This window comes from Tamandua tetradactyla, chromosome 6 (genome assembly GCF_023851605.1).
Source record: "Tamandua tetradactyla isolate mTamTet1 chromosome 6, mTamTet1.pri, whole genome shotgun sequence".
Lineage (NCBI taxonomy): Eukaryota > Metazoa > Chordata > Mammalia > Pilosa > Myrmecophagidae > Tamandua > Tamandua tetradactyla.
Window position 1 is genome coordinate 39,066,870 of NC_135332.1, and position 12,319 is coordinate 39,079,188.

The 12,319-nt window shown below is 37.1% G+C and overlaps 1 pseudogene; it reads right to left on the minus strand.

Annotated features, from left to right (window-relative positions):
* LOC143686630 (mRNA decay activator protein ZFP36L2-like) overlaps nucleotides 1-12,319 on the minus strand; it is a 43,647-nt pseudogene that overhangs the window by 28,300 nt on the left and 3,028 nt on the right.

The window sequence follows — 12,319 nt, forward strand, 5'->3', positions numbered from 1 at the left end:
CTTTTTGGAATTCAGATGTTCCATCCTCCAGTTCACTAATTGTAGCTTCTGTCTCTTTAGATCTACCATTGTAGGTATCCATTGTTTTTTCCATTTTTTCTGCTTTGTCCTTCACTCCCATAAGTTCTGTGATTTGTTTTTTCAGATTTTCTATTTCTTCTTTTTGTTCAGCCCATGTCTTCTTCATGTCCTCCCTCAATTTATTGATTTGGTTTTTGAAGAGTTTTTCCATTTCTGTTCGTATATTTAGCATTAGTTGTCTCAGCTCCTGTATCTCATTTGAACTATTGGTCTGTTCCTTTGACTGGGCCATATCTTCAATTTTCCGAGCAGCATCCATTATTTTCTGCTGGTGTCTGGGCATTTGATCAGATTTCCCTGGGTGTGGGACCCAGCTGGTTGAAAGGTTTTTCTGTGGAATCTCTGGGCTCTGTTTTTCTTTTCCTGCCCAGTAGGTGGCGCTTGTGGCGGTCGTCTGTCGGCCCGGGAAACCACGCGTGGAGGCGGGGGTCGCTGGCTGCCACGGCTTGGGGGAGTGCCGGTCCAAATTGCCCAGCTGGTCTTAGACGCCAAGCGTGACGGGAGGGCCCGGCTATCCAATGTTCCCAGTCAGACCGGGGAGCCACGTGCGTGGAGGGGACCCCAGTCGCCAGCCGCCCCGGCCGGGAAAACGTGCGCCCCTCGGGTATCTCACCGCAGTGGATTCTCCCTGCCCTTTCAGCCGTTCCAGAATGGGGTATGCTGTCTTTTTGGTCTATGTCGTGACTCCGGGAGCTGTTTCGTATTGTTTCTGTTTCTTTAGTTGCTTTTCTGGAGGAGGAACTAAGACCCGCGCGTCTTACTAAGCCGCCATCGTCTCCGGAAGTCTAGAATTGACATCTTAATGACATTTAGCCTTCCAATCCATGAACATGGAATGTCTATCCATTTATTTAAGTCATCTTTGATTTCTTTTAGTAATGTTTTGTAGTTTTCTGTGTACAGGTCCTTTACATCTTTGGTTAAGTTTATTTCTAGATACTTGATTCTTTTAGTTGCTATTTTGTCTGGGATTTTTTCTTAATTACCCCCTTGGATAGCTCATTACTAGTGTATAGAAAAACTACTGATTTTTGCCTGTTGACCTTGTATCCTGCCACTCGCTGAATTCATTTATTAGCTCAGATAGTTTTGTTGTAGTTTTCTCGGGATTTTCCAAAATAGAATGTTGCCTGAAAACAGTGAAAGTTGTATTTCTTCTTTTCCAATTTGTGTGCCCTTTATTTCTTTTTCTTGCTTTATTGCTCTAGCTAGAATTTCTAGCACAAAGTTGAATAATAGTGGTCACAGTGGTCATCTTTGTCTTGTTCTTGACCTTACAGAGAAAGCTTTCAGCTTCTCACCACTGAGATTGATGTTAGCGATAGGTTTTTCATATATGCCCTTTATCCTGTTGAGGAAGTTTCCTTTGATCCCTACCTTTTGAAGTGTTTTTATCAAGACTGAATTCTGATTTTTTTTTATTTGACGTTTCTACATCTATTGGGATGATCATGTGTTTTTTTCCCTTTGATTTGTTAATATGGCATATTACATTAATTGGTTTTCTTGTGTTAAATAACTTATTCATACCTGGGACCAAATCGACTTGGTTTTGGGGTATAGCTCTTTTAATATGCTGTTGCATTTGATTTGCAGTGTTTGTTGAGGATTTTTGCATCTATATTTATTAGAGAGATTGATCTGTAGTTTTCTTTTCTTGCAGTATCTTAATCAGGTATGGTATTAGGGTGATGTTGACTTCATAGAATGAGTTAGGTCATGTCCCCTCTTCTTAAATTTTTTGGGAAGAGTTTGAGCAGAGTGGTGGTAATTCTTGAAATGCTTGGTAAAATTCCCCTGTGAAGATACCTTGTCCTGAGATTTCTTTGTTAGGAGATTTTTGATGACTGATTAAATCTCTTTACTTGTGATTGGTTTGTTGGGGCCTTCTAATTCTTTTCAAGTCAGAGTACGTTGTTCGTGTGTTTCTAAGCAATTGCCCATTTCACTTTAGTTGTCTAATTTGTTGACATGCAGTTGTTCATAGTATCCTCTTACTTATGGCAATGACTTCCCTCTGATTTCTGATTTTATTATTTGCATCTTCTCTCTTTGTCAGTCTAGCTAATGATTTATTGATCTCCTTTTGCTTTTATTGATTCTCTTGGTTGTTTTTGTTTTCTATTTCATTTCTTTCTTCTTTTGTTCTACTTGCTGTAGGATTAATTTGCTGTTCTTTCTCTAGATTCTCCAGTTGTTCAGTTAGCTTGTTGATTTTAGTTCTTCCTTTTTAATATTGGCATTTAGGGCCACAAATTTCCCTCTCAGCACTGCCTTCACTGCATCTCATAAGTTGTATGTGTGTTCTTATTTTCATTCATCTCCAGACATTTACTGATTTCTCTTGTAATTTCTTCTTTGATCCACTGATTGTTTAAGAGCATGTTTAACCTCCATATATTTGTGAAATTTATGGAGGTTTAACCTCGATATATTTGTGAAATTTCCAGTACTCAGGTTGTTATTGATTTCCATCGTCATTTCATTATGATCAGAGAGAGTGATTTATATAACTTCAGTCTTTAAAAGTTACTGAAACCTGTTTTGTGACTTAGCATATAATCTATCCTGGGACTGTTCCATGATCACTTGAGAAGTAGGTATATCCTGTTATTTTGGGTACAATGGTCTATATATGTCTGTTAGATCTAGTTCATTTATTATATTGTTTGGGTTCTCTGTTTCCTTATTTATCCTCTCTAGATGTTCTGTCCATTGAAGATAGTGTTGTGTTGAAGTCTTCCATTGTTATTGTAGAGACATTTATTTCTCCCTTCAGTTTTGCCAATGTTTGCTTCATGTACTTTGGGGCATCTTGATTAAGCACATAAATATTTATGATTGTTATTTCTTCTTGATGAATTTTGCTCTTGATTAATTTAGCATATTCTTCTTTGTTTCATAGCATTTCTGCATTTAAAGTCTATTTTGTCTGATATTAGTATAGCTACCAGTGCTGATTTAAATCTGTTATGTATCCCAGAAAAGCCAAGTTCTTCTAATCCATCCTTTTGGGTGCAGACCCAGGTGGGTCTTACACTTTCCTGGAGCCTTTTATAAGAGTGAGCCCAGAGATACAAAAAACATCCTGGGAGATTAAAGAGAAAGAAATGACCAGAGACATTTTGGAGAGAGCCATTGAAACCAGAACCAGGAGAGAAGGGTGAGCAAAAATTGCCATGTGCCTTTCCATGTGACAGAGGAACCCCAGATATCATCAGTTAAGATATACTCTTGTTGATGCCTTAATTTGGGCATTTCTATGGTCTTAGAATTGTTAATAAATCCTCTTTGTAAAAGCCAATCCATTTCAGGTATATTGTATTCTGGCAGCTTTAGCAAACCAAAACACTACCCAAGTTTTTTTTTTTTTTTTGTTACTGCTTGAGTGAAATATCCTTTTCCATCCTTTCACGCTCACCCTGTTTTTATCTTTGGATCTAAAATGAGGCTCTTGTAAACAGCATATGAATGGATCATATTTTGAAAATTCATTCTGCCTATCTCTGTCTTTTTATTGGGGATTTTAGTCCATTAACATTTAGTGTTATTGCTATAAAAGCTGTTCTTACTTTACAAAGTAAAATACTCTTACTTTGAGTATTTTATCCTTTGACTTTTATTTGTCAGACATATTTTCTCTTATCCTTTTTATCACCCTTACTGGTAATCTTCATTTCTATCTCCTCCAAACCTTTCTCTCCTGTCTTTTCTTTTCAGCCAGCAGAACTCCCTTTAGTATTTCTTGTGGGCTATCTCTTGTTGTTCGGGCAGGCCATGATGGCTCAGCGGGCAGAGTTCTTGCCTGCCGTGCTGGAGACCTGGGTTCGATTCCTCGTGCCTGCCCATACGAAAAAAAAAAAAAGAAAGAAAAAAAGAACTCTTTCAACTTTTCTTTATCTGTGAATATTTTAGACTCTCCCTCAGTTTTCTTTTTTCTTTTTTTCTTTTTCTTTTTTTCATGGGCAGGTACTGGGAATTGACCCCAGGTTTCTGGCATGGCGGGTGAGGACTCTGCCTGCTGAGCCACTGTGGTCTGCCTTCTCCCTCAGTTTTGAATGACAGTTTTGCTGGATAAACAATTCTTGCTGTCAATTTTTCTCTTTTAGTATTTTAAAATATCTTCCTATTGCCCTATTTTTAAAAAAATATTTTACTGAGATATTTTCATGCATGTTCAGCCCATCTAAAGTATACAATCAGTGGCTCACAAATTTCATGTAGTTATGTATTCATCACCACGATCATTTTTAGAACATTTGCCTCACTCCAGAAAAATAAATAAAAAGAAAAACAAAAAACTCATTCATCCTATACCCTTTACCCTTCCCTCTCATTAACCACTAGTATTTCAATATACTCAATTTTTTACCATTTATCCCCAGTATTATTTATTTATTTATTTTCTTTCTTTTTTAATTCATCTGTCCATATCCTGGATAAGGGAGCATAAGACACAAGGTTTTCACAATCACATGGTCACACTGTAAAAGCTGTATCATCTTCAAGAATCCAGTCTACTAGAACACAGCTCAACAGTTTCAGGTACTTCCTTCCACCCACTCCAATACACCATAAACGGAAAAGTGATATCTCTGTAATGCATAAGAATAACCTCCAGGATAACTGCTCAACTCTGTTTGAAATCTCTCAGCCACTGAAACTTTATTTTGTTTCATTTCTCTTTTCCCCCTTTTAGTCAAGGAGGCTTTCTCACTCCCATGATGCTGGGTCCCAGCTCATTCCGAGGAGGCCTGGCCCATATTACCAGGAAAATTTATACCCCTGGGAGTCATGTTCCATGTAGGTGAGGGGAAGGCAGTGAGTTTACCTGCTGAGTTGGCTTAGAGAGCCCACATCTGAGCAACAAAAGAGGTTCTTTGGGGGTGACTCTTAGGCATAATTAGAAGTAGGCTTAGCCTATCCTTTGCAGCAATAAGTTTCATAGGGGTGAACCCAAGATCAAGGCTCAGCCTGTTGATTTGGTTGTCCTCACTGCTTGTGAGAATATTAGAAATTCCCCAGATGGGGAAGTTTAATATTTCCTCCTTTCATCCTTGTTCCCCAATGGGACTTTGTAAATATTTTTTTATTCTCTACCCAGATTACTCTGGTATGTATCGGGGCATCATATTAACCTCTACAAACCAACAAGATCTCACGCCCTATTCAAGATTGCATGTAATTATGGTGTTTGAATAAACTGACCATACAAGTTAAATTAGGTAATGTGCTACCCAAAGTATAAATTTTGCACCAAATAAACATCTCTCCCTTTGATCTCACACAGAAATGGAAGGCTTAAATTACGAACTTTATCATCTTTTACTCTTTATTCTTATTTATCTTAGTCCTATCCAGAGAATTCATATATCTCTAGTTGAAGTCTGATTACTTTTTCAACTTTTTTTTTTTTTAACAATTGCTGTATGGGCAAACTCTGAAATCTGTTCTATAACAAATTATTGTGATATACTTTGAAATTTATTGCTTTTATGTATATATGTTATTTAAAGATAAGGAAGAGTATAACAAAGGAGATAGACTTTAACAAATGAGTATGACTGCTGAATCATTATATTGCTATTTCTGTTTGTCTCCAGAGTCTTGGAGCAGCTAGAAGAAAAAACGGAAAATCATGGAACTGTAATCCATATCAAACTTTGAAATCTGTCCTATAACTATTTGTTAAAATGTACTTGGAAATTTATTGCTTTTATGTATATGTGCTATATTTCACAATAATAAAAAATTAGAAACAAAAAAACAATTGTTATATGGGGTACTGCTGATTTTCATAGCTTCAGACCTCTAACTCTGAGTCTCAGGTGTCACATATATACCCGAAGTTTCTGGAAACAATCAGGGTAAATGCAAACAGGTCAGTATCTTAGATTTAGAAATAACAGTTACAACTCTGGAATAAATGTGACTGTTGCAAGAACTTACAATCTAGGACCTTATACCCTATGATGAGTCATGATGATGTCTTTTTGTTTCTGCCATTTCATTCAACATGCTGTCCTCAATGTTCACCTAGTTGCATGCCTCACAACTTCATTCCTTCTTGTGGCTGCTCAGTAGTCCGTAGTATGTATACAACACAGTTCCCCCTTCTTTCCCTCAGTCTTTGTACCCTTATGTCACATCCATTGCGAATCGAACACTGCCGTCATAAACACCAGTGTACAAATGTCCATTCGGGCCCCCACTCTCAATTCCTCCAGGTATATACCTAGCAACGTAGTTGCAGGATCATATGGTAACCCCACCCATAGCCTCCCGTGGAACCACCACACTCCCCTCCAGAGGGGCTGTACCTCTCAGCTTCCCTATCAACAGTGAACAGGTACATCTCTTTCTCCACATTTTCTCTAGCACTTGTTTCTCTCTGCTCATTTTTTTTTTACAAAGTTGAGAAGTATTTTTTATTGCAGATAGTTTCATATAAAATGTTAGTGGAATCAATATCCCTCCCCTCCCATAATGAAGCCATATTCCTATCTTATAAAAAGTCACGTAATACCCTAAACATTTTCATGTTACTCTCTTTTTTAGTACCTGGGGATTTACCTTGGCTAGGTTTTCTATTTTAACCATGCTTCTTCTTGTTCTTTCATCTTTATCTTCTCTTTCAGTTTCTCTGCTTTGAACTGTTGGGTGCAGTCATCAAACATTTTGGTTCATCTCCATGAAGAGTTTAAGTGCGTTTTATATCAAGCAGGGTATGGTCTTGTCCCAGTGGGTCTTTGAGTTGCGGTACAAGGATGGAAACAGAATGGGCAGAATCTATTCTGTGTTGTCACTGATTAAGCTCATAATATAATATATTGTTGTTCCAGTAATATAGGGCTCCTTCTGCCACCTGGAAATGTGGACTGGAAATGCATTCGGCCAATTGCCTGAAAAGAGGCTCCATGATCTTCACAAATTCCGATGGTTCAATAACATCTAAATTTTCTTCTAATTCATTTAAGAAATTTCTTCTTTTGGAATGTGAACCTTTGCCCAGTATTTCAGAAGTGTCATTGCCACTGGTTCAGTAAGGGTGCTGTCCTCTTCTTAAAAACTTCATCACAGAGGCTTCCCGGAAGATGGTGGACTGGAGTGGAGCAAATTCACTCCTGCTCCGTGAAACAAGATAGAAGACAGGGAGAAAATGTCCAGGACTGCAGGTCCCAGGGTGTGAGTAGTCTAGGAAGGTCTTCAGGCAGTTTTGGCGGGGAGAGGGATCAGGGGAGAGCTAGTGGGACTGGAATTCCCATTGGGCAGACTGCAGTGCACTGGGGAGATGCGATTGGAGGGAACTGACCCTCTTCGGCTCCAGCCTGCACAGCTACCAGCTGGGGGAACCTCCCCATGTGGTTGCGGTGGGCAGTGCCTGGGGAGTCCGGAGGCCAGGGGTCGTCCACTGCAGGGCGGGCCTCAGGGTGGGGGGAGTGCTCACCCCTTGGGTGCGGGAAAAGCCTTCCGGCAGTTGCGGTATCTGGCAGGTCCACCAGCGCTGCTGATCAGCTGATTTCCCACCTGCCAGTCAGCTACCCCAGGCAGAGCACCCCCCTGCTGAGCACACTCACTTCTAGTCACTTCTGCCAGGAGCGGCGGGGCTTAGGGAGGAGGAGACTCCAGTGCACCATCTGCGGGATATTGTAAGTGCATATCAGCAGTACCAGACAGGGAGGGGAGAGCTTGAGGGAGGAAGAGTCTCACAGTCGCCACCTGCTGGGAAGAAGAGGTAAGCGCAGGCAAGCTAACTCCTTATCTGCCTAGGTCTTTATTTTTTTATTGCATTAAAAATTTTTTTCTTCTTAATATTCCTCTTATTTCCCCCTTTTGAAACATATTCTTTCTGTACATTTTTATTGGTAATATAATTGTCCTTTTCATTCTCTAAAGAATTTTTAATAGATTTTTTGGTTTTGTTTTTATCTTTTTTTAAAGATATATTTTACTCATTTTCTAAATTTTCTTTCACATGTTATTTTTTATTATTCTATTTCATTTATTTTTATTTACTATTATTATTTTTCTTTTAAATTTTTCCTCCCCCTGCTGGGCACCAGCCTGACTTCACTCCTGGTATGTCCTAGGGTGTCTCCTTTTGATTCTGGTGCCTACTACTGTCAAGGTGTATTTTGTTGTGGTTCTTGGTTTTGTGTTTCATATTTTTATTATATTATTATTTTATTATCCCTTTTTTTCTTTTCTTTTCTTTTTTTTTTGTGCATAGGCAAGGAGTCCACCTTGGGTCTTCTGCATGGTAGTCAGCCATTCTGCCACTGGAGTATCCGTGCATTCCAGCCTACCTTATAATAGACCCTTAATTTGAATTGTATCCCCTACATGAGATCTGGACCTTGATTTGGTGAAGAATAACTGACAAAATGTAAAAGAAAACATTCAGTAAAAACTAAGTAAATGTAAAACTTTAGAAGAGTGAAGGAAACCAACTTGCATAATAACCATATCAAGATAATTGAATGCCACAAACATAACAGAAAATCACAAAATACATGAAGACTCAAGCAGAAATGGCCTAGCCAAACAACCAAATCAAAATTCCAGAGGGGACACAGAACATGGAACAACTACTCAAGAATACTTATAAAGAAATAAAGGATATCATGAAGACACTAGAAAAGCATAAAGAAGAATTCTGGAGGTTAAATAGAAAAATGGCAGATTTCACAGAAATGAAAGATACAGTAGACTAAAAAAATATACGAGAGACACACAATAGTAGATTCAAAGAAGCAGAAAGAAGAATAAGTAAGCTAGAAGAACAATAGAACTAGAGTGCACAAAAGAACAAATAGCAAGAAAGATGGAAAAAATGCATCTGGATCTTAGGGAAATGATGGCTAACAAGAGGCACAAAAATATAAGAATTATTGGTGTCCCAGAAGGAGAAGGAAAGAGTAAAGGGTTGGGAAAATTAGTTGAAGATATAATCAGAGAAAACTTCCCAACCCTTTTAAAAGACACAAAACTGCACCACAAAGAGGCCCAGCAAACTCCAAATAGAATAAATCTGAACAAGCCCATTCCAAGACATATATTAATCAGACTGTCAGGTGTTGAAGAGAAACAGAAAGTCCTGAAAGCAGCACAAGTAAAGCAAACTACTACATACAAGGGAAAACACATAAGACTGACTTCAGACTACTCAACAGGCACCATGGAAGCAAGAAGGTAGTGGTATAATATTTTAAAGATCCTGAATGAGAAAGGCTTTCAACCAAGAATTCTGTATCCAGCCAAGTTATCCTTCAAAATTGAAGGAGAAACCGATGCAAATGTACTAAGAAACGATGATCATGCATCTATGTGATGATGTTAAGAATTACTGAGTGCATATGTAGAACGGTATGATTTCTAAATGTTGTGTTAATTTCTTTCTTTTTTTTTCTTTCTTTCCGTTAATAAAAAAATTTAAAAAAAATGACAAAACAAAGTCCCCACAATCAGTGAGCTTTCATTGAAGTGGGGAGAAAAAATGAACAAGTAGATGTGTGCACACCCATGCTCATAGTGGCATTATTCTCAATTGCCAAAAGGTGGAAGCAACCCAAGAGTCCATCAACAAGTGAATAGATAAACAAAATGTGGCATGTACGTATGTTGGAATATTATTCAGCTGTAAAAAGGAATGATGTTCTGTTTTAAGAAACAACATGGATGAACCTTGAGAATATTATGTTGAGTGAAATAAACCAGACACAAAAGGACAAAAAAAAAAAAAAGATGGTGAAGCAATGTGACTGTGTGATTGTGAAAACCTTGTGTCTGATGCTCCTTTTACCTACCTTGTCAACAGACGAGTAGAACATATGGAATAAAAATAAATAACAGGGGGAACAAATGTTAAAATAAATTTAGTCTGAAATGCTAGTGACCAATGAAACGGAGGGGTAAGGGGTATAGTATGTATAAATTTTTTTTGTTTTTGTTTTATTTCTTATTCTGAATACATGCAAATGTTCCAAGAAATGATCATGATGATGAATATGCAACTATGTGATGATATTGTGAATTACTGATTATATATGTAGAACAGAATGATCAAAATAGGAATGTTTGCATTTGTTTGGTGTTTTTTGGTATTTAAAAAAATAAAATAAAATAATTTAAAAAAATTGAAGGAGAGATTAAAATCTTCAAAGATAAAGAAAGATTGAGAGAACTAGTCAACAAGAGACCAGCCCTACGAGAAATACTAAAGGGAGCCCTGTCAGCCCATAAAAAAAAGACAGGAGAGAGAGGTCTGGAGGAGGGCACAGAATTGAAGAATTGAGTAAAGATAATTTAAAATAAAAGAAAGAGAGAAGGAAAATAATATATAGATCTGACAAATAAAAACTAAAGGACAAGATAATGGAATCAACAACTGCTTTTACCATGACTACTTTGAATGTCAGTGGACTAAACTCACCAATTAAAAGATACAGACTGACAAAATGGATCAAAAAACATAATCCATCTATATGCTGTTTACAAGAGATGAACCTTAGACTCAAGGACACAGTTTGAAAGTGAAAGGGTGGAAAAAGTTCTCTATGCAAGCTGAAACCAAAAGAAAGCAGGAGTAGCTAAACTAATATCAGAAAAAAAAATAGACTTTAAATGTAAATATGTCATAAGAGACAAAGAAGGACACTACACATTAATAAAAGGGACAATTCACCAGGAAGAAATGACAATCATAACTGTGTATGCTCCCAATCAAGAGGCTTCAGAGTACATGAGGCACATATTGGAAAAACCAAAGGGAGCTATAGACATATCAACACTAATAGTGGGAGTCTTCAATATGCCACACTCTGCTATAGATAGAACAACCACACAGAGGATTAACAAGGAAATAGAGAACCTAAACAATAAGATAAATGAATTTGATCTAACAGACATATATAGATCATTATACTCCAAAACACCAGGATACACATTATTCTGTAGTACACATGGAGTGTTCTCCAGGATAGATCATATACTGAGAACTGAGTCTCTATAAACTTAACAAGATTGAAATTATTCAAAGCACTTTCTCTGATCACAGTGGAATAAGGTTGGATAATCACCAAAAAACTAGAGCTTGCACAAATATATGGAGATTAAACAACACGCTTAAATAATCAGTGGGTCAAGGAAGAAATTGCTAGAGAAGTCAGTAAATATCTAGAGATGAATGATAATGAGAATACAATATGTCAAAATTTATGGGATGTGGCAAAGGCAGTGCTGAGAGGGAAATGTATTGCCTTAAATGTCTATATTAAAAAACAGGAATGAGCAAAACTTGAGGATTTAACTGCTCACCTGGAGCATTTAGACAAAGAACAGCAAACTAACCACAAAGCAAATAAAAGATGAGAAATGATAAAAACTAAAGTAGAAATAAACTGGAGGACAATAAAAAATAGAGTCAACAAAACTAAAAGTTGGTTCTTTGAGAAAATTAATAAAATTGATGGTCCCCTAGCTAGACTAACAATGAAGAAAAAAGAGAGGACACAAATAAATAAAATCAGAAATAAGAGGGGGGTTGTTACCACAGATCATGAAGAAATTTAAAAAATCATAAGAGAATATTATGAACAACTATATACCAACAAGCTAGATAACTTAGATGAAATGGACAAAAGTTTCTAGAAACACACGAATTACCTATACTAACTTGAGAAGAACTAGATCTCAACACATTAATTACAAGTAGAGATCCAATCAGTCATCAAAAATATCCCCACACAAAAAAGTCCAGGACCTGATGGCTTCACAGGAGAATTTTATCAAACTTTCAAAAAAAAACTGATACCAAGCCTGCTCAAACTCTTCCAAAAAATTGAAGAAAATGGAATGCTACCTAACTCATTTTATGAAGCTAACATCACTCTAATACCAAAATCAGATAAAGGCAATACAAGAAAAGAAAACTACAGACCAATCTCTCTAATGAACATATGTGAAAATTCTTAACAAAATACTAGCAAATCGTATCCAATGCCACATTAAAAGAATTATACATCATGATCAAGTAGGATTCATACCAGGAATGCAAGGATGGTTCAACATAAAATCAATTGATGCAATTACTTGATCTAATAAACAAATTCAGCACAGTGGCAGGATACAAGATTAATGTATAAAAATCAGTAATGTTTCTATATACAAGCAATGACCTATCAGAGATGACAACTAAGGAAAAAAATTCCATTCAGAATAGTGACCGGAAGAATTAGGT